General features: G+C 36.2%; 1 protein-coding gene across 1 annotated transcript in view; it reads right to left on the bottom strand.

The window, feature by feature from the left end:
* LOC133842860 (EGFR adapter protein) overlaps nucleotides 1-18400 on the bottom strand; it is a 28720-nt gene extending 10320 nt beyond the window's left edge. The window contains exon 1 of the mRNA XM_062276140.1: nucleotides 17773-18400. The gene's annotated coding sequence lies outside the window, so the exon portion shown is untranslated. The remainder of the gene's footprint in view (nucleotides 1-17772) is intronic.
* Nucleotides 18401-19072: the final 672 nt, after the last annotated feature.

Here is a 19072-nt window from a genome sequence, read left to right as displayed (position 1 = left end):
TTTGCTCTACAACAGACAATAACTTGCATCATACAAATAACAACAACAGCAACAATAACAACAACAACAAATAATAACAAAGCTAGTTCGCTGCGTGACAAATTTCATAGCATACTTTTCTGCGTCTTTTATTCGTGGAAAACTTTCTACATATTTCTGCATTATTTGCTGCTTTTTTCTTGTAGCTGTCTCAAATCAAGTTTAAACTTTAGTTCGATCAATATTTTCGTACTTTTTGCTCAGCAAGAACTTATTTTTATTGCTTTTCGTGCTGTTGTTGCGAAAACACAAAAGTTTTTATCTTTATCGGGAGTTGGCATTGCCTAAAACAGCAACAATTCTAGTAACTGCAACCTTAATGCATAATACAAATTGCAATTTTTGTAATCTAGTTTGCCTTGTTTACTTTTTGCCAACGCAGCAACATTTTTAACAGCTGCTATTTGTTTATTTCTTTCCATTATAGATTTGAACATTTCACATATAATATTAAAATACTTATAAAAATGCTGCTTAAATTGAGTATGAAATAAAGAAAGTTACTTAAGAAAGAATGCTTATTGAATTGGTTAATAAAATCATTTTAAATAAATGGATCGGAATTTTATATTGCTGATTTTCATGATAATTTAGGTTATTTAATTTACTTAACCACAAAAAAATATTGTTTATTTTATTGAATAAATTGTAAGTTAGTTGGTATGAAAGGAACTTTGCATGAAATTACGTTTTTTCGTAAGTTTTGGAAGACTTTAATCTTTTTTCTTTTCGAGAATTGTAAGGAATCTAACTGAAGCAGGAAAAACGTTTACAAGTATGTGCCGTAAGCTCTTTAGTTTATAGGTTTCTAAATGTAATAATAATTAGAGTTTTTATGACGCCTGCGAATTTGATTGATATTCAAAACATAATTTCATTGGGCAAAAAACGGCTACTATACTTGTATCTTAATTTCTTTGGTACACAATCTGGTATATTTTTCATTTTATGGTATATTTTGAATGTAGTAGTAAATTGATTTACAGAATACAGCTTTTCATTGACTCTATTTTTCTTTTGCTTTTGGGGTACAATAGAAAACAATCTCAAAGTTAAGCGCACTGTGGCTTTCTTACTTGTTAAAGAAAATTTGGATGCAATCAAATTTCTTGTGTAATTTTCAGAGACTCCACTTAAAGCGCTTTAATTCTTTTTTTTTTTGCACTACCTTTATCGTCGCATTTGCAGCAATTGAAATTTACCTTTATACGCTGTTCTTTCGTCTGTCTGTCCCTTTGTTTTAGCTGTTGTACTTCTCACTCCCCCTCGCCAGAAAAACCAGAAGTACTTTGCCAGACAGTGTACATATGACTGCTTCCTGCAAGTGTTCTGTTAGTACGATATTCTGCTCACTATAAGTTCTTATATTGCGTGCGACAAAAACACACAGTGAGAGACATTTGCTTGTTAGTTTATTGAAATTGATATTATGTTGGAGCTGCTGTCAAGCTAACTTCATCTAACGATGGCAATGCCAATGCCATGTGTGTTTTGTCCGTCTGTCTGGGTGTCTGTTTGTCTGTTGCTCCTTCTTTTGTGGGCACTTTTATATGTATTTTCATATAGAGATTTTTGTTACGAAATTCGTTGTTAAATCGCTTGGAAATATTTCGTGTGTCTTGATTGCCCCTGAGATTGTTATTGTTTTTATATGTTCATAGAGTTCATATTTTTTTGTTGACTGTGAAATTCAATCGGCAATTGGGACACATGGTGTTCGAGACTTTAAAGCGCTTATATCAATCACAGTCAGTCTTTGAACTTCGTCGCCTGGGTGGTCAAAGTCTGTAATAAAATACCAAAAGGGTAGACTTAACAACAACTGTGTGATAACTAACGGTGCACAGAGTCGACAAGCCTAGTTGGATCGGGATCAAGTCGCTGTCTTTGTTACGTGACAATCCCGCTGCACTGTTTTTATACCCGTTACACATAGAGGAGAAGGGTATTATAACTTTGTGCCTACAGGAAATGTATGTAACAGGGGGAAGCAGGCTTCTCCAACCCCATAAAGTATATATATTCTTGGTCAGCGTCAACAGCCGAGACGGTATAGCCATGTCCGTCTATCTAACTGTCTGTCTGTCAAGATAAATTTTAATGTAAATGTAATAGTATATCGATATACCAAATATAACCTTCAATAAATTGCTGCTTTTTTTATGATTCTTTCGCCTTTTAGTGCGGGTGTCTCACATTCGAGTCCGTTTGTCTTGGTATATATTGAATGTATTACTATATTGATATACCAAATATAACCTTTGGTATATTTTTATATTAAATATTTTTACGGCAATATTTTGCCTTTGAGTACGAGTATCTCATAGTCGATTCCGTCTGGCTAGGTATATTTTGAATGTAATATTATATCGATATAACGTATACAACTTTCGATATATTTTAGTATTTTTTGGTATATTTTGAGAATACATTCGCAGTGTTTTGGCTTGTCTGTGTATATTTTGATTGTAATAGCATATCGATATACCAAATATAAATTTCGGTATATTTTTAGTATTTTTGGTATAATTTTGAGAATAATACCGCACAGTTCTGCTTTTATTTAAAATGGATGCAGGTATCTTATAGTCGACCACACTCAAGTGCAGCTTTTTTTTCTTGTTTTGCTGCAGTTTCATGTGCCGCCGACATTGGGGCATGTATGTAAGTAGCCGCGCCCCAAACAACGAGGCGGCATGCAACACAAGCCAAACAATGGAGTTGACAACAAGAACTTGAATCAATTTCATTCTTCGGTCATATTAAACTAACTTTAAGTCGAAAGACATGCAAGATTTATGTAGCCTTCAGTATTGGCAATTCAATTATGAATTATGCCAACAATTTCATTTGACATGTTGTTGCGTGATTTAATGCCTCGGAGAGATAGATGGGTTGTCTTGTCATTGTGCCCACCACTAATTAAATACAATTGCAATGTGCTCGATTTGTTGTGCTAATGTTGTGTAATTACGGAATATGGTGACAACGATGACAACGACGTCGACGACGGCGGCAACATTCCAAGACGTTACTCATACGTCGCGTGTGTCAATAGAAGAGGCGACCACAGTTTGTAGCAGAAGGCAAGGGCGAGTGCGAATGCGAGTGCAGCATTTGTGGCATGGGGCAAGTTGGCGTCGTGTCCGCGTTTGGCATGCGCAGTGCAACAAAAAACCACAATCGCGTCTTTGTTTTGCCAGCTCCTTGTTGCTGCTGCTGTTGCTGCTGCAATTGTACATTGACACCTCATGGCTGGCTCCTTAGTTGTTTTTTGTTGGTGTTGCGTCCGCATGTTGCACTGGCAATGTACATGAAATTTATGTCGCCTAAAGTGCAACGTTGACAATGTGCGCTTGTAATTTGTTGATGTAGTTGTAGTTGTTGTTGTCAGCACTTGGCCATGGCTATTTAATGATTGTGTCGTGCAAATGCCAAAGCAATAGCGAACTTGCAACGTGCAACGTGCAGCGTGCAACGCGACTGCTGTCAGCATTCTCAAATTGGTGAAAGAAACGAACGAATGAACAAAATGAAACGAAACGAAAAACAATCGCAAACAATTTTCACGCCCCGCAGCGGAAACTCTCAGCTGTTGCACTTCGATTTCAACAAGTACAAACGGGGTGGAAAGTTCGTTGGCTGGGGCGAAAGGAGGTTCGTTGAGGGACTGACTCTCCATGCAAATGTCATATGCAATCATAAATGCATATCGCGCTGCTTTGAAGGAGAAGGAGTAGAAGAAGCAGGGCCAAAAAGTCAAACACTCCCCAAGGCGCCGAGCGAAACGCATGCGACTGTAATAATTTATACAAATGTCTGCGGCTTTTGACTTGCCACTTGTCACCTTTCCGCCCCATCTTAACGGCGACAGTTCAATAAAAGTTATGCGACAAACGATGTCTGATGACACAGTTTGTGTGGCAAGGAAGGATGTTGCAACTTGCCAGCCAGCCAGCCAGGTGAATGTGAACGTTGCGTAGATTGAAAAACTTTTGCCTCGTTGAAGCTGAAAATGAAATATGTTTGCAGCGTTTCACTTTTTTCCCATCCCTTTCCATTTTTGTTGGTTTTAGTTTTTTTTTTTGGGTAGGAAACGGATGCCAAATGCAAAGTTGAGCTGGCATTGGTATCGATAAGCACCTTGGAGACAACTGAAACGCTTGAGAAATGCACCACTCCTTAGCTCTTTGTAGCTGTCTCTATCTGTGACACTTGATTTGGTTTCTCTCTGCGCGTTGGGATCTTAAGTTACTTTTGCTGTCAACAGTTGACGCGACTCGACAGCCAACAAAACAGACAGCGACAGTTTTCAACTCCGCCAGAGCGCATAACTTATATGAATCCTATATGGTTTATTAAATGCTTTTTCAATCTCACGATTTCCACAAATAGTAAATTGAGTTGCTCAAAGTTCAGCAGCATAACTTTTTAGATAACATTGCATTTTAATGGATTGTTTTCTTTATTTGGAAATTTCTTGTTATTGAGTTTAAGAAACTGTAATCTCTGATATAAGTTTTTGGTGTTTTAAATTTCCGTAATGTTCTCTTCAATCAAGTCTTTGAGTTTTCAATTTGTGAAAATCAAATTTATCATCCGGAAAATGTATTCATATCTTTAATTAAAAGTTTACGAAATAACTACAAGAAACAGATTCTTTGAAAAATCTACTAAATATGCACGAGTATATTTTTTAAAAAATGTTAAGTACCTATAAGTTTATTTTTTTAAATTTTTACTAAATATCCGTACATTTCCTTTTGAAATATCTACTAAATATACTGAAGTTAAGTTCTCGAAAAATCGGTTTCATTGAAAAATCTACTAAATATGCATTGGTATATTTTTTTAAAAAAATGCTAAAAAAAAAATCTACCAAATATCTATGAGTATATTTCCTTAAATGTTTATTAAATATCTGCAATTCCTTTTTTAAAATATCTACTAAATATTTTTTGAAAAACCCACAAAATTTAGCAATGTTTTTGTTTTTAAATGTCCCAAATACTTACAAGTTTATCTCTTGAAATATAGACTAAATATACTAAAGTTTGTAACTTGAAAATCTACTAGATATACTGAAGATTATTTTTCATTTAGCTGATTCTTCATGATTATCAATGAATTATTCTAAATTTAAAAGCTTAAAAATTGATTTAAATAGTCAGAAATAGAGCTCAAAAATTAATTATATTGCCTTAGGCACTTTTTGTCAGTTATCTCGCCATATCCTCAACTCAATTAACTTTGAATTTCACTTAAAAATACGGCATGAAAACGAAATGAAAATCATTATAATTACACGTTGAGGATTTGTGTGGACTTTGAGTGAAATAAATGCCTGCAGTTAATTGCGATTCGAATTAACTTGCGCAGCGAACAGGTAATCTGTCGATACAGTCGGCGGCCAAGCTCAGGGCGCTAATCTTACAAGGCATTGCTTGGGCACGCCACATGCAGCATGCTACATGCCGCATGCCGCCTGCATTCCATTAATTAACAATTAGTGCCATCAAAGGCGCGGCGGCGACAGACAAACAGACAAACAAACAGGTATCCAAAGGGGAAATGAAGGGGGATGCAACATTTTGATGTGCGCATTGCTTTCCGGTGCAACAAATGGTGGCAAGGATACCGGTAGCTGCATTTCATCGTATAGTACAATCATCAGTTGATAATGATGCGGCAACGCCTGTTGCCTGCTGAATTTGGTAGCAGCAGCGAACAACATTGACCGTTAACAACACAAAAAGAAAAGGAAAATAAAACGAAAAAGACAGGCAGCCAGGGCCAAAGATCATCGTGATCGCGGATGCAACTGGCGGCTGGCGACTGTGGCAAGAGATCTTTTGAGTGATGTCAAAAGATGACAGCGATGACGATGACGTTGCGGCAACTTGATGACTTGTGTAATAAGTGGAAAAGAATCTTGTCTAGAAACAATAACTCGTTGCCTTTCGTTGAACTTGAATTTCAGTTGCATGTTGCATGCAACAACAGCAAGCAACATTGACTTAATGATGGTCTCTCTTTCCCTCTCTCTATCTCTCTGTCTCTCTAGTAGATCGCTCTTGGCTGCTGCTGGCTGCGGCTGGCTGGTTTACCTAGCTTAGCTTCGTTGCTTCGTTGACCAACTGCGAATGCTGTGCGCCTGTTAACTTGGCCATGAAACATTCGATGCTCTGGCAAATTTCACAACCGGCATCGGGAAATTGTGAAAAAGTGAGTTGAAAGACACACACAACACACAACACACATACAGAGCCGGCTTGCTACGTGTTTTTCTTGTTTTCTTTTGCACCGCATCTACGCGATCTTGAGCTCAATTCTTTGTGCCATCAACCTCCTGCCTCCTCCTCTTTGGAGTGTTCAGTGTTCAGTGTTCAGTGTCTGGAACTTGTTTTCTCTCCATATTTGTGCGTGGCGTCGGCGTCGGCGTCGGCATCTTAACCGCAAATCCTTTCGGATATGAATTGAATTCATATATTATTTATGATCTGTTTATTTTTATTGTGCATGCCAGTTGGATAATGTTCATTATCCCGATTATGATTACCACAACCAACGATGATAATGATAACGATGATGATGTTGCTCTTTGCTGCCGCTGGAAATTGTTGTTCGGGCTTAATGTAGCCCGCTCTTCTTCTTCTGTGGCATGGTGAATGTTATGCCTGTCAGAAATGAGAAAACTTCTAATTGGAATTGCTAATCAAGTTGCTGCAATTTCGGGTGATTCAGCCCGAGGAAGTGTTGCGTCCGTGTACTCACTATGCCTGATGGATTGTAAAGCTCTTTTGGGGTGAGGTGGAGGTAGAGGAGGAGGAGTGATGGAGGCCACTGTTATACTTAGTGCTCGAAATTGTAGGTAAATAAATTGGATAATGCTTGTGATATGTGCACATAGATAAATGTGGATAGCGCTGGCAATTGTTGTAGTGAACCGGATAGAGATGAGTTTGGGTGAGGGAAAACCACTCAGAATACAAGATAATTAGATGTAATTGAAAAGATGTTTAAATGAGCTAAAAGAGAAGAGCATTAGTTAAGCGGTAGGGAAATGGTTCTATACGGGAAGAGATTAGATCAGATAGATTTAAAGCTATGAAATGTTGAAGTAAAAAGGCAAAATATAAAGTCTGAGCAACTTAATTATTTAGTTTTGTTGGAATAAGTAAAAGTAGAATATATGCAAAGATAGTAGCAAAATTATGGCAAATAAATGAATGTAAATCATTTGCTATTCAGTGAATAATTCAAAAATATTATACAAATGGAAAAAAAAGTCAAGGAATTCTAAGCAGAAAATAAACTTTGAATGCTAAAGAAATTGGTATTAAGTTTAGCTGAATATAAATCAGAAATAAATACAGTTTCTTTAACATTTATGATAATAGGCCAAAAGAACAATTTGTTATATGCCAATAATATAAATTAAGTTCTCTTCACAGCATGCTAGAAAAATTGTATTCTAACGAAATAATGAACGAATAATTAAACAAGGATTTAATAATTATTTATTTTTGTCAAGGAGCTTTTTATCAACTTTTGCTGAATATGTTGCAGAAATAAATATAATTTCACAGACAGTTATAAGCTGAGACAAAAAAGAGATTTTTAGTTATCAGCCAACATTATCGTTCGAGTTAAACAACGTGTTAGTTGGGTATCAGCGCATATCTATCTCTTGCATAGTTAATCTAAGTGATAGTTGGCAGAACCCACTTTATGCATCCGCACATCAGCATTTTCCATCTGTATGGCACTTCTTAACATTGCCCCGGGGCCAAAAACAATCTGGCAACCTTGCTCTCCATTTACCAGCTTCAGCAACACGTCGGCGTCTGTCCACAGGACAGCAGAACATTGTCCGTCTGGGCAGAACCTAGCTCTATTCTTAGCGGCCAATATCCAGTTCATCCGGACAGACAGAACAGAGAACTGCGAACAACAACAACTAGAACCACGACAATAACTATTACTGGAGACGGGCGGCAGACTGAGGATTGAAGACGGAGGACGACGCCCCACACGACGATTCTCAAAGTAAATCGTTGGCAGAGAGTTTTGTGCCTTGATTGCCCCACCGCGTTGGCTGTCAAGAGAGTCGCGTTCAACCCGCTGAACCTGCTCCAGCTCACTTGCACATGGCCTTAATAGTTTTCCATGGGTGTATATGAGTATGGATGTATGTATGTGTGTGTGAGTGTGTGTGTATTTCACATACTACTAACAACAAACGGGGACATGGTGCTCTGTTGGTTATTACGATTATTATTGTTGTTGACATGCCGCTCGACTCTGACAGCATACAATTTAGTGGCTCTTTCCGCGTTTCCTCTCTCTCTCTCTCTCTCTCTCGCTCTCGCTCTATCTGCCATTGTTCCATTCCCACAATGGCAGCCAACAACACAGGCGCCTACTTAACCAAGCCAAGTTGTTGCTCGCCTTCCTTCTTCTAAGCAGCATCTAAAGTATGGGTGTCGACCTCTCTCTCTTTTACAAGTGGCTGCCATGTCCAGACAGTTCAGACTGTCCCCCCAGTCAAAATTCAAAGCAATTAGACCGCCAAGTGATCGGAATCACATCCCATTCCCATCTCCCATCTCACATCTCCAGATCGCATCTGGGAAACGGAGGCACACACTTCACACAGTTGACGTTTGCCTCTTCAAGTGCTGCTTTTACACTTGTCTCGCGTTCGAGGCAATCGGAAAAGCAGAATACTGAAAACTGCTTTCTAATGGCGCTTCAGTGATTTTTTAAGAGTCGCCGTTGCAGCTGAGAGTCAAGAGTTAAGAGCTTTTGTCCGGTTCAATTTTTTTCTTTTAAATGCATCCAACTGACAAACTCGCATAGCAATTTATGTGTAAAACAATCTTATCCGGTAATCACTAACTAAGAACTGAGTTATTAACTTGCCACATTCCGCACAAATTCTTAAACAGGTGCTGAAAATATAACCAACTGTAGCAGCTGTTTCCTTTTAACTAATCTTGATCAAATTATTGGAATTTAAAGCTTGCATTTAATTTGTAAAGCAGCTAAAACTTGTGATATGTGATGTCTTAAAGAATTGTCATGAAATTTTCCGAATATTAAGCTCACATTTAAAGCAATAACTAATGTTTGTCAAGCTTCAGAATTTTAATTAAATTTTTAGAATATTGAATTACCACTTAGTAGATTAAATAAAGCTTAATCATTTAAAAGAAATTATTAGAATATTAGGTTAATATTTGATGCACTAAATCAGGTTTGATTTTCTTCAATTTCTCATAATTTAATTAATATTATAAAATATACTACATATATGCTAGCAATATATTAACGATATACTAACAATATACTAACAATATGCTAACGATATACTAACAATATACTAAGTTTATGCTGGAAATACAGTTAATAAACGCTAATTGACTTTTGCTTGGCATAATATATTTACTTATAACAATGTTAACTATATACTAACAACTAGATTTATGCTCAAACTACAGTTAAGAATCTCTTACTGACTCACTAGCTTCGCATGGTATATTTACTTATAACAGCGTTTGCATTTTCATTTCGAGCAAGTCAACTTAATGATGGGTTTGTTTTAATAACTTAATAAAGCAGTCTTCATTCACAGACTGAGGCTAAAATAGGGGGCTTTGCTTCCACACAATTACCAGCGATTTTAATCTATAATTAACGATTATTAATATCGGGAATTGCATAGTGAAGAGATTGGTTATTCTCACAATTAATCAGCTCTTCTTTGCTTAACGGGAAGATCTTTGCATGGAAAGTATCTTTTACATTGTCTTCCTTATTTACCTTTCAGCAATTCTAAAATCTGTAATAACAACTATTTATTCTCAACCTGTTAGGAATTAACTTTTGATGTTCTCAATTTGTTCATTTTATAAGAAATTGGTTATTCTTTACATCAAGAAAACTCTTTAATAGTAAGGTATTATTTTAAATACTCCTCAATACACCTCCTTTTTCAGCAGAAGGAAAACAATAACAAGTAATAAAGCTACAGTCGAGTGTACTTGACTGTAAGATACCCGCTACCCATTTTAAATAAAAGCAAAAGTCTTAATTTAAAACGGTATTCATTTTCAATTATACCGAATTTATATACCACAAAATGCTAGAAGTATACCGAAAGTAATATTTAGTATACTGATATAGTACTATATTTCAAATATACCATATAGTGCAAAATATACCAGATTGTCAGCCCATACAATAATATTTCTTAAATAATTTCTACAACTTTTATCCGATCGTAACCAAATTTTCAGGAATCAAAAAGACTATAATTATTATTGTATATACCGACTCTGGCTTGGATTTTTATCAATTTGCGGGAACGGAAGTGAGCGTGGAAAAATTTGGTATCCTCATTCTTAAAAGAATATAAACTTTGTAAGGATCTATTTTGTTGTCCTTCTGTGCTTCATTTTATATTAAAATTATATATAATTCAATCGGTTATTCTATCAACTGAGAGTTATCAGGTATAATACTTTTTTAAATTATTTCGATAGCCACAACACTATTTTGTATTTTTAAATTAACATTAGTTTAGTTTTATAAAATTGATCAATAACAATAATTTAATTCAAATCAATTCATTAATATTACATATTTGCATAATAACTACTTATTCTCTTCCCTTATCTCTCATAAAAAACTAACGTCTGATGTCCTCATTTTCTTAATTTTACTAGCAACTTTGGCTAAGCTCATTTCTCAAAATTTCTCGCATTTTGGCCAAAGTAATTTATCTGCAAGCATTTATCAAGGTTTTACGCAGCAGCAGGAGAAAAAAAAAGAAATTAGGTTGCTAAAAATATTTCATTATGAAATTGATGCTGCAGAGAGATAGAACCCGAAAACATGATGAGATGTTGTTATGTGTGTGTGTGGGTGCGGTAAGTGAGTGTAAGCGTGTGTGTGCGTGTGAGAGTGTGGAATGCAATTAAAATGCGCGCTGGGTTGGATAATGCTGCTATATGCTTATATGTGCTTATACTATCTGGCACATGCCGAGCAGTTAGCATGGAAACGATAGATGAAAAAAAAATCAAAACGGAAGCTGGCACAAAAAAAAAGGAGAGTTAAAACTGTTTAGCGGCGCTTCCCGCGCGGCTTTAATGATAATGAAGATTATGCCAGCAAAGGACGAGGATGAGGATGGGAATGAGCATGTGTGTGTGTGTGTGGATTTATATGGAAGTGAAACAAATGCGGATGCTGTTGATGTGCTGCTGCTGGTTGTTGCTCCCATTGTTCTTGTTGTTGTTCGTTCGTTGTATGCATAATGAAATTGTAGCTGGAGCTGAGCTGTGTGCAGCTCTCTCGTGTGTTGTTTTGGCAGTGGCAGCAAAGCTGCTTGCGGCTCCAACTCCCGACTCCAACTCGCAACTCTGTGTGTGCCACATCTGTCCCTGTCCCTGTCCCTGTACCTGCCACAGTTGCTATACGAGGCGAGTGCAACTTCAACTTGAAGTGGCTCTTAACGGAAAGAAGAGCGTTTCACATTGCATCGCTCTCTCTCTTTCTGGTTGCTCTGGCATTTTAGCATATTGCGAACCAGTAAAAAATGATGTAAACAAATTTCAAAGAAAACAATTTGGATAATTACATTATTTTGATGAAGAGTTACAGTTGCATGTGCATAAATAAGCTGTCGACGGTCGAGGCTGAAATGCAACGTAATCACTTTGCTCTGTGTGGTCGTATTTTATAATACGGCAACAGATAAATTTTCAAGTTGCGGCATGCCACATAGCATGCACGCGCTTAGCTTTGACTTTACCACAGAATACCTCAGAATTTGCAATTTAGAAAATTCATCATATTTCCATAACTTTATTGCACATTTAATTTAATTGTTTTGACCCAAATTTTGATGAGCCACAATTTTGCGCTTTAGCTTCTGGCATTGATTTCTATTCAACCCCCCCAAAAAAAGGTCTTGCCACAAATTAATAACTGCCAAGCTGTGTGCCACAAATGCTGCGGGGCAACAATGTCAGATAGCATTTCCACTTGGCCAAGCTTTTTCCTAGCCAACAACTTACACCTGCCTCTGCGCCTCAATTCAATTGCAAAAATAGTCGAATTGCTGCCCGTCGGCGGCATCCATCCAATGTATTCAATTATTATTATAAGCTGGCTGCGTTGGCTGCTGGCTGCCCCGCCCTTTAGCTGCCTGAACGAGCTGGGGGGCATTTTCAAATTGATTTGCCAAATGCGCAGTCGAGCCTAAGCAACAGCAACAGCAGCAGCATCAACACAAATTGCCATCAAACAGCGGCAAGAACAACATTGAGAATGGGCCAAAACAATTTTCCAGCATTTACATAATTTTCTTTTGTTGAGAAAAGCCGTTTCGAAATGTAAACTCTTTTCTGTTTTTTCTGTTTTTTTTTTTGCCTGGGCGGTCAGTCTCGTTACGCTTTTGATTTCTTCCAATGAATATCGTTAGCATTTCATTAAGAGGCGGTAATATTACCTCCGCATAGCACGAAAAACTTCCTTTGCTTTTTTTCTTTCTCCCGTCTAAATATTTATTTTTCTAAAGCTCATAAACATGTCGTTGCATGAAGTGCTCTCCAGCTGTGTGAGAATTCTGTGGGATTCATCTGCATTATTGTTTTATATATTTGTCTCTCTGCTGCTGCAGCTGGAGCGTATTATTTCTTTTGATTGTCTTTTAATTAAGCGACATGCGCAAAATACAATAAAAATGTTAAAACCCAAAACTGGTTTTTGCCCCAGTTTTGCGCTCTCCCTACAATTTTATTTCCTTGGTACAACTATTTCAGTTCCCACTCTATGTCCAGCATTTTTTTTTTTTGACATCTTTTCTACCTGCTTCAGTTTGCTTCGTTTGCTTTATGGCTGTCAAATTTGTGGCTTATCAACGTTCTACTTATCTGCCTTACCTGTCGTACGTCTGTCAACAAGACGAAGACGAAGACGAAGACGAAGGCTCTATAATGCACTCTGAATGCAAGGGAAGTTTACCATCTGATTGCTTATCTTATGTGCTCCAAACAAAACGTGCCACAAGCCGCTTAATTGGATTCGACGATACTTGATAATGTTCTGTGGCAGTTGATAATGCAATTGAATTAGTTGCAGGAAAAAAGTTATGCCTCATAAAAACTCCAACTTTAGCGCTAATGAAGTAGGGGGAGCTTAGAAAATAAATATTTTACGTGAATCTAATAACAATCTATTACAAACCCACGCACACACAAATATATTTTGTAATTTATTTTATGGACATTTAAACAAGTTTATTGGCCAGAAACCCAACTCCTCTGTGAGTCCACGCAAGATTCTCACCGAGTTTCCCATGGACTGACTTCACATACGAATTGTGACATGACTTCCTTTTGGAACACAACTATCGAGTCACGCTGTTGACATAACTTCAGCTCATTTCTGTGACACGACAACTTTACAACTTGTTGTTGTTGTGGTTGCTGTTGTTGTACTCGTACCTTGCAGTCATTTGCCTTAATTCGTCTGTCCAAATTGCTATTTATATGCATCGCCCTCGCTTTTAATTTGTGCTGCAAATCACGAGTCTCCCCACAGCTATAACCCAGACTCGATTTTCTCTCTCTCTCTCTCTCTCTCTGTCTCTGTTGTGCTATTCATATCCTACGTAGAAGACCCAGACTAAAGGCTAAAGTCTGCGGCCAAATCGCCAAACAAAATCAACAGGTGGCGCACATATTTCAACATGAAGTTGCCCAAGCAGGCAAAACCGACCGAAATATCAATAAAAATGCCATTTGTTGCGATTGCTCCATGCCACGAAAACGAACTGAGCAATGCAACCTCCGCCGCCACATAGATAATTTTCATGGTTGCAAGTTTAGTTGGTTTTTGCCATACCCTTGCAGCAAGTTTAATAAGTTCTTTACGACGTTGAAACGGCGCCAAGTTCAATCTAAATCCAAGCGATTCCGGCCAGATTCTTCAATTAAATCCATATAAAATATTACTTTAATCATAGTTAATTAAATTGTTGGAGAAAGCGATTTGCTGCGAGTATTTACTTTATTGATCAACTTAAAAAAAAAGATTCAATAGAAATGTTCTTTAATCGGAAAACTAATAAAGGAACATGATTAAAGTTAAGTGGAAAGCTAAAAAAAGATACTACATAAAGCCACAAATTGGAATTAAATTATTCTTCAATTTTTTTATTTTATTAGAACTGCCTTTATAACTCATAAAATAAATTTACATTGAACTAATGTAATAAAAATAAGAATTTGAAATATTAAAAAATCCATAAAATCACTTAATATTTTATATTAATTGAAATTCTAAAAATGTGTGATTGAAATATTTTTTAAATATTCAAATAATAATTTTCTTAGGGCACTTTAATGCTTTGATAATTGGAAATATTAAATGGAAAAACATTTTCTTGTAATTTGATGTTTTTTAAATTTACAAATACTTGTCAAAGAGCCACAAATCTTATTTTTTACTTTTAATTTAACCCATTTTTTTATATTATTTATTTTTTCGATAATCTGTAAGTTTTATAAGTGTTAAAATAGTTATTTAGATATTTTAAAAATTATTTATTTTATGAGTTAACTTGAATCAAAATTATATAAATGTTGAGTATTTCTCAAATTTAAAAATTTTGAATTAATTATTTATTTCAAATATTTTTATATTTCAAAATTTCTTTAATTAAATTTTATTAATATTTCAATAATAGTAAAATATATTATTTATTTATTTTTTATATAAAAATTCTATAAATTTAAACTTTTTGATTAGTTCACAAATTTTGAAATGATTTTTAAAATATTAAAAGAAACTATTTATTCTATTTTTTTTAATTCTGTAAAGTTACATTTTTATATTTCATGTCAATCAGAAATATTGTTTACTTGGAAAATTAAATATTAATTTCATTTAGTTCAAAGACTCAGTCTTTATTCCATCTCAAACTTGTTAGCTTGTTTTAAGTGTATGTTTAGCTGCGGTTTAGTGGTAAATTTGATTCGTTCTTGGTGTTTTTTCATTGCTTGCATTGCATTTAATTTATTGGCAACACTTTGGCTCGGCTGCTGCATTTAAACGACAAGTGTTGCAAATAAAAAGGCAAAATTAAAGCGGTGCAAATTAGAGAAAAAAATCGGCAACCAGCGGCGACGTCAACACCGGAGGGGCCCAAAGTGCCAGCAGCCGGACTAAAAACTTGTTTGCAGCTAAAAAACTATTAAAAAAAAGAGTGCTGCGATTGCAGGCCACGCTTTGTTGTCGTTGTCGTTGTTGCTGTTGTTGCTGCTGTTGTTGTTGAAGCAAGTGGCTTTTGGTACGGTCGTCGCTTAATAAAGGCAACAAGGGCGAGAGCGGACGCAGTCTCAGTGGGGTTAGAGCCAACGCCAAAGGCCAAAAGTGTTGGCAACACAAACAAACAAAAAAGCGCTGCTCCTGCTGCTGACGTTGCTGTTGCTGTTGCTGGTTGCTGCCGGTTGCTGTGGCTGCACAACAGCAACATGTGTAGTTGTTGCCGTTCTCTCTGTATGTGTGTGTGTTTGTAAAAAGCCCAAAATGAAGACATGAGCCAGCAACAACAACGATGACGACCTTCTTTTGTAAACGCGCTACATAATTGCAAGAGCTGAAGCTGTTGCTGCTGCTGTAGCTGTTGCTGTTGCTATAGTTGAAGCTGTTGCTGCTGCTGCTGTTGCCAGAGCTAACGAGTTGGGGTGCGGGCTTTGGCAACAAGGCTTGAGAATTGCCTGTTGCCACTGACAGTTGAGAAATTAGAACGGTTTTTGGTTCTTTCAAATCACATGCACGTGCGTCAAGTCAAGTCAACTCTCAGCCTCCTCACTCTGTATAATTGGCGACTGTTCTGCAGGTGTGTGAGCTACGAGTTGCCAAAGGTGTTTGCCTGTTGTTGTCTAAGGTCGGCAATCAGTTGGCCCAGTCAATCATAAAACCCTGTCAAAGTTGTGCTTAATTAAGGCTACACAATTGCTGTTAAATAATGTTCCCCTATTTCAACCGCTGTGCTCTCCTCTTTTTATACCCGCTATCCATGAGATAAAAGGGCATTATATTATTCTTGAATCCTGATCAGCGTCAACAACTGATATGATATGGCCATGTCCGTCTGTCAGTCTGTAGAAGTTATTTAATAAATACTTTTGTATGAACAAAAACGCCTACTGCAATTGGATTTTTGTTGATTTGACTGAAAATCTGGTATGTTTTGTACTCTATGGTATATTTATTGAATTATGGTATATACCAAATGTTGCATATGGTATATTTTAGAGTTTTGCCAGCATATTATATGATTTGGGTGACAATCTGGGATATTTTTTTAACTCTATGGTATATTCTTTAATGTAGTACAATATCGATCTACCAAATATATCCTTCGGTTTATTTTAGTATTTTAGCAGTATCGAAATTGATTTGGCTAAGAGTATATACCAGCTTTTGTACTTTATGGTGTATTTTGAATGTATTACAATATATACCAAATATAACATTCGGTATATTTTATATTTCTTGCAGTATATTTTCGGTATATTTTTAGAATGTGTTTTAATGAAGATAGTTAGCGGGTATCTCAAAGTCCAGCTCACTGGACTGTAGATTTCTTACTTGTTGTTATTTTCACAAATCGTTGTTGTCATGTTTTTGTTTTTTTTATACCAACTGAAGAGACGCTTGTCTCTTGTCTTGGCTTTTGTTTCTCGGACACTCTGCGTAGGTGGACACTTGGTACATGCATCACACACACACTGCGTGATTGCCGCTTGTTGTAGCCATTGATTATTGCCTTGCGACGCATATAAATCGCAGTGCTTAAATCTCCAGCTAAACTTGTAAATTAAAAACCTTAATGAGTCTGCACGAATCGCGGCGCATGCTGTGTTTGCTTTTGTGTAATTTATGCGCCTCTTTTGGGGCATTTAAAATGTTTTTTTAACTGAATTTGTTGCAGCTGAGACTTGACTTGCGTTGTCTCTTGTGCAATAAGTAGATAATAAGCTGCTGCTGCTGCTCTGTGTGAAATCAAGTTGCATTCCTAAATTTGCTGCCATCGGCAATAGTTGTTGTTGTCGCAGTTGTTGTTGCTGCTGTTGTTGCAGTTGCAATCAATTGCAGCTGCAGCTAGCTGAGAGAGCTACAAGTGGCAGGCTAGCGTGTCAGCTGACACGTTTTTAATTTCCAAGCAATTAGTTTTCTTTGATTTTTTTACTTTATTCTCTGCAATTCCAATCACAGGCCAAATGAAGCTCACATGCGAAGGAGCTAGTCGAAGCAAGCCAAGTTTGTCTGGGGACTCGGGAGGATTCCGATTGTAGGAGGAGGGGGAGCAGCTACCCGCATTGTCGATTACCTTAAAATGATTACTTTTTTGCTAATTAATGCGCTGTGAATTTTCTCACGCTTGCGAAGCCACAACACACACTCACTGGACATAAAACTTGTTTGCTTCTTGTGCATTCTGGCCAGAGCACAATAAACTGTAACAGCTAAGAGTTCAGTTCTCTCTCTCTGCTTTTTTTTTCTTTCTTTGACTTCCTCAATAACTATATAAGTAATTTGCATAAGTTGTGTATGTCAAGTTGATTAATTTAAATGGCTTGTTGGCTCTGCACACACGCGATTAGATGATCGTGTTTGAATAATTACACCAAATACTTTAATTATACCAACCTTATAGTATTGAAGAATTTAGTTTAATGTCTTTCAACTATATCCGCTTTGGCAATCGTCAACAGCAAAACAGCAACAGGTTTCCCTCAAAACGTTGTGGTGTATTGGCTCCAAATGTTAATTAATCAAACGTTTATGTTTTGCTCTTAGCTTTGCGCGCTTTTAGAAATTCCATTTAAAACATATTTTGTAAATATTTTATTTGCACTTTTGGAACACTTGACGCACTGGGGGAAAAACTTTTTAAATGATTTACACACAAAACGACAACGACTATTCAAATGTATTACGAAATGGACTTGGTCGCAGCTGCACCTATAAGTCTCCTCAAGAGGCAGCTCAGCAATGCACACTAAACAAAGACAACGGAGGAGCAATTTTTTTGTTGTTGGTTTTTTGTTTTTTTTTTGTTGACGACACCGACGATTTATTCACTTGGTTCCACGTTTTTGATTCGAATTCCGACTCCGATTCCGTGCAGCGACGTTCGCTTCCGCTGGCTAAGCGTAAACGACTAAAAACGGCCACATAAATTTCAATAGGCCAGGCAGCAGCCAGGCAGTCAGCCAGCCAGGCAGTCACACAGCCAGCAGCCGCTCAAAAGCCAGCAGACACAGTCAGCAGCTGACGTCGACGCCGCACAGTGGGGTAAGTGCGCTATGAAATGTTTTTATTGTAAGAGATATTCGAGTGTGTGGAACAAATATAAATAGCATATTGATTGTTGAACTGAATGAAATAAATATGTTGTATATTTATTTTTGTGATAGATATAAGAAATGTGTAAATTTTTTCAATTTTTCACTTTTTTTGTACTTATTTTTTGTTATTAATTAGTTTTATATTAAAGAATTTCTTTTATTTTATTAGATTATTGATTTATTATATTATATCTTTATTTAAAAATATATTTTTTATGATAATAAATTGCAATACAAATTTAATTTCTTTCTTAAGAATGAATAGAATAAAATTATTGTTCATAACTTTTTTTGGTGATAAATATGAAGCGTATGGGCACTTTTTCCATGTGAATAAAGATCAACAATTTTTGATTTTTTGTATGCATGGAATTTGGAACATTTTTGTTTATAGCATCTACATATTTTAAAAAAGTTATAAATATTTTCGGCATTTTCTCTCTAGTACTAGAATATAGAATTCTGTTCTTTAGAAAATATCTAAGTTATCCAAAAACATATATTTTTATATACTAAACTTTAATAAAACTTAAATTTCTATTTTGGAATTCACGATCTATAGTCTATATATACATATCTATATATCAATTATGAAAATA

Source organism: Drosophila sulfurigaster, chromosome 3 (genome assembly GCF_023558435.1).
Source record: "Drosophila sulfurigaster albostrigata strain 15112-1811.04 chromosome 3, ASM2355843v2, whole genome shotgun sequence".
NCBI lineage: Eukaryota > Metazoa > Arthropoda > Insecta > Diptera > Drosophilidae > Drosophila > Drosophila sulfurigaster.
Note: the sequence above shows the minus strand (reverse complement) of the source record. Positions and strands in the feature narration are given on the sequence as shown.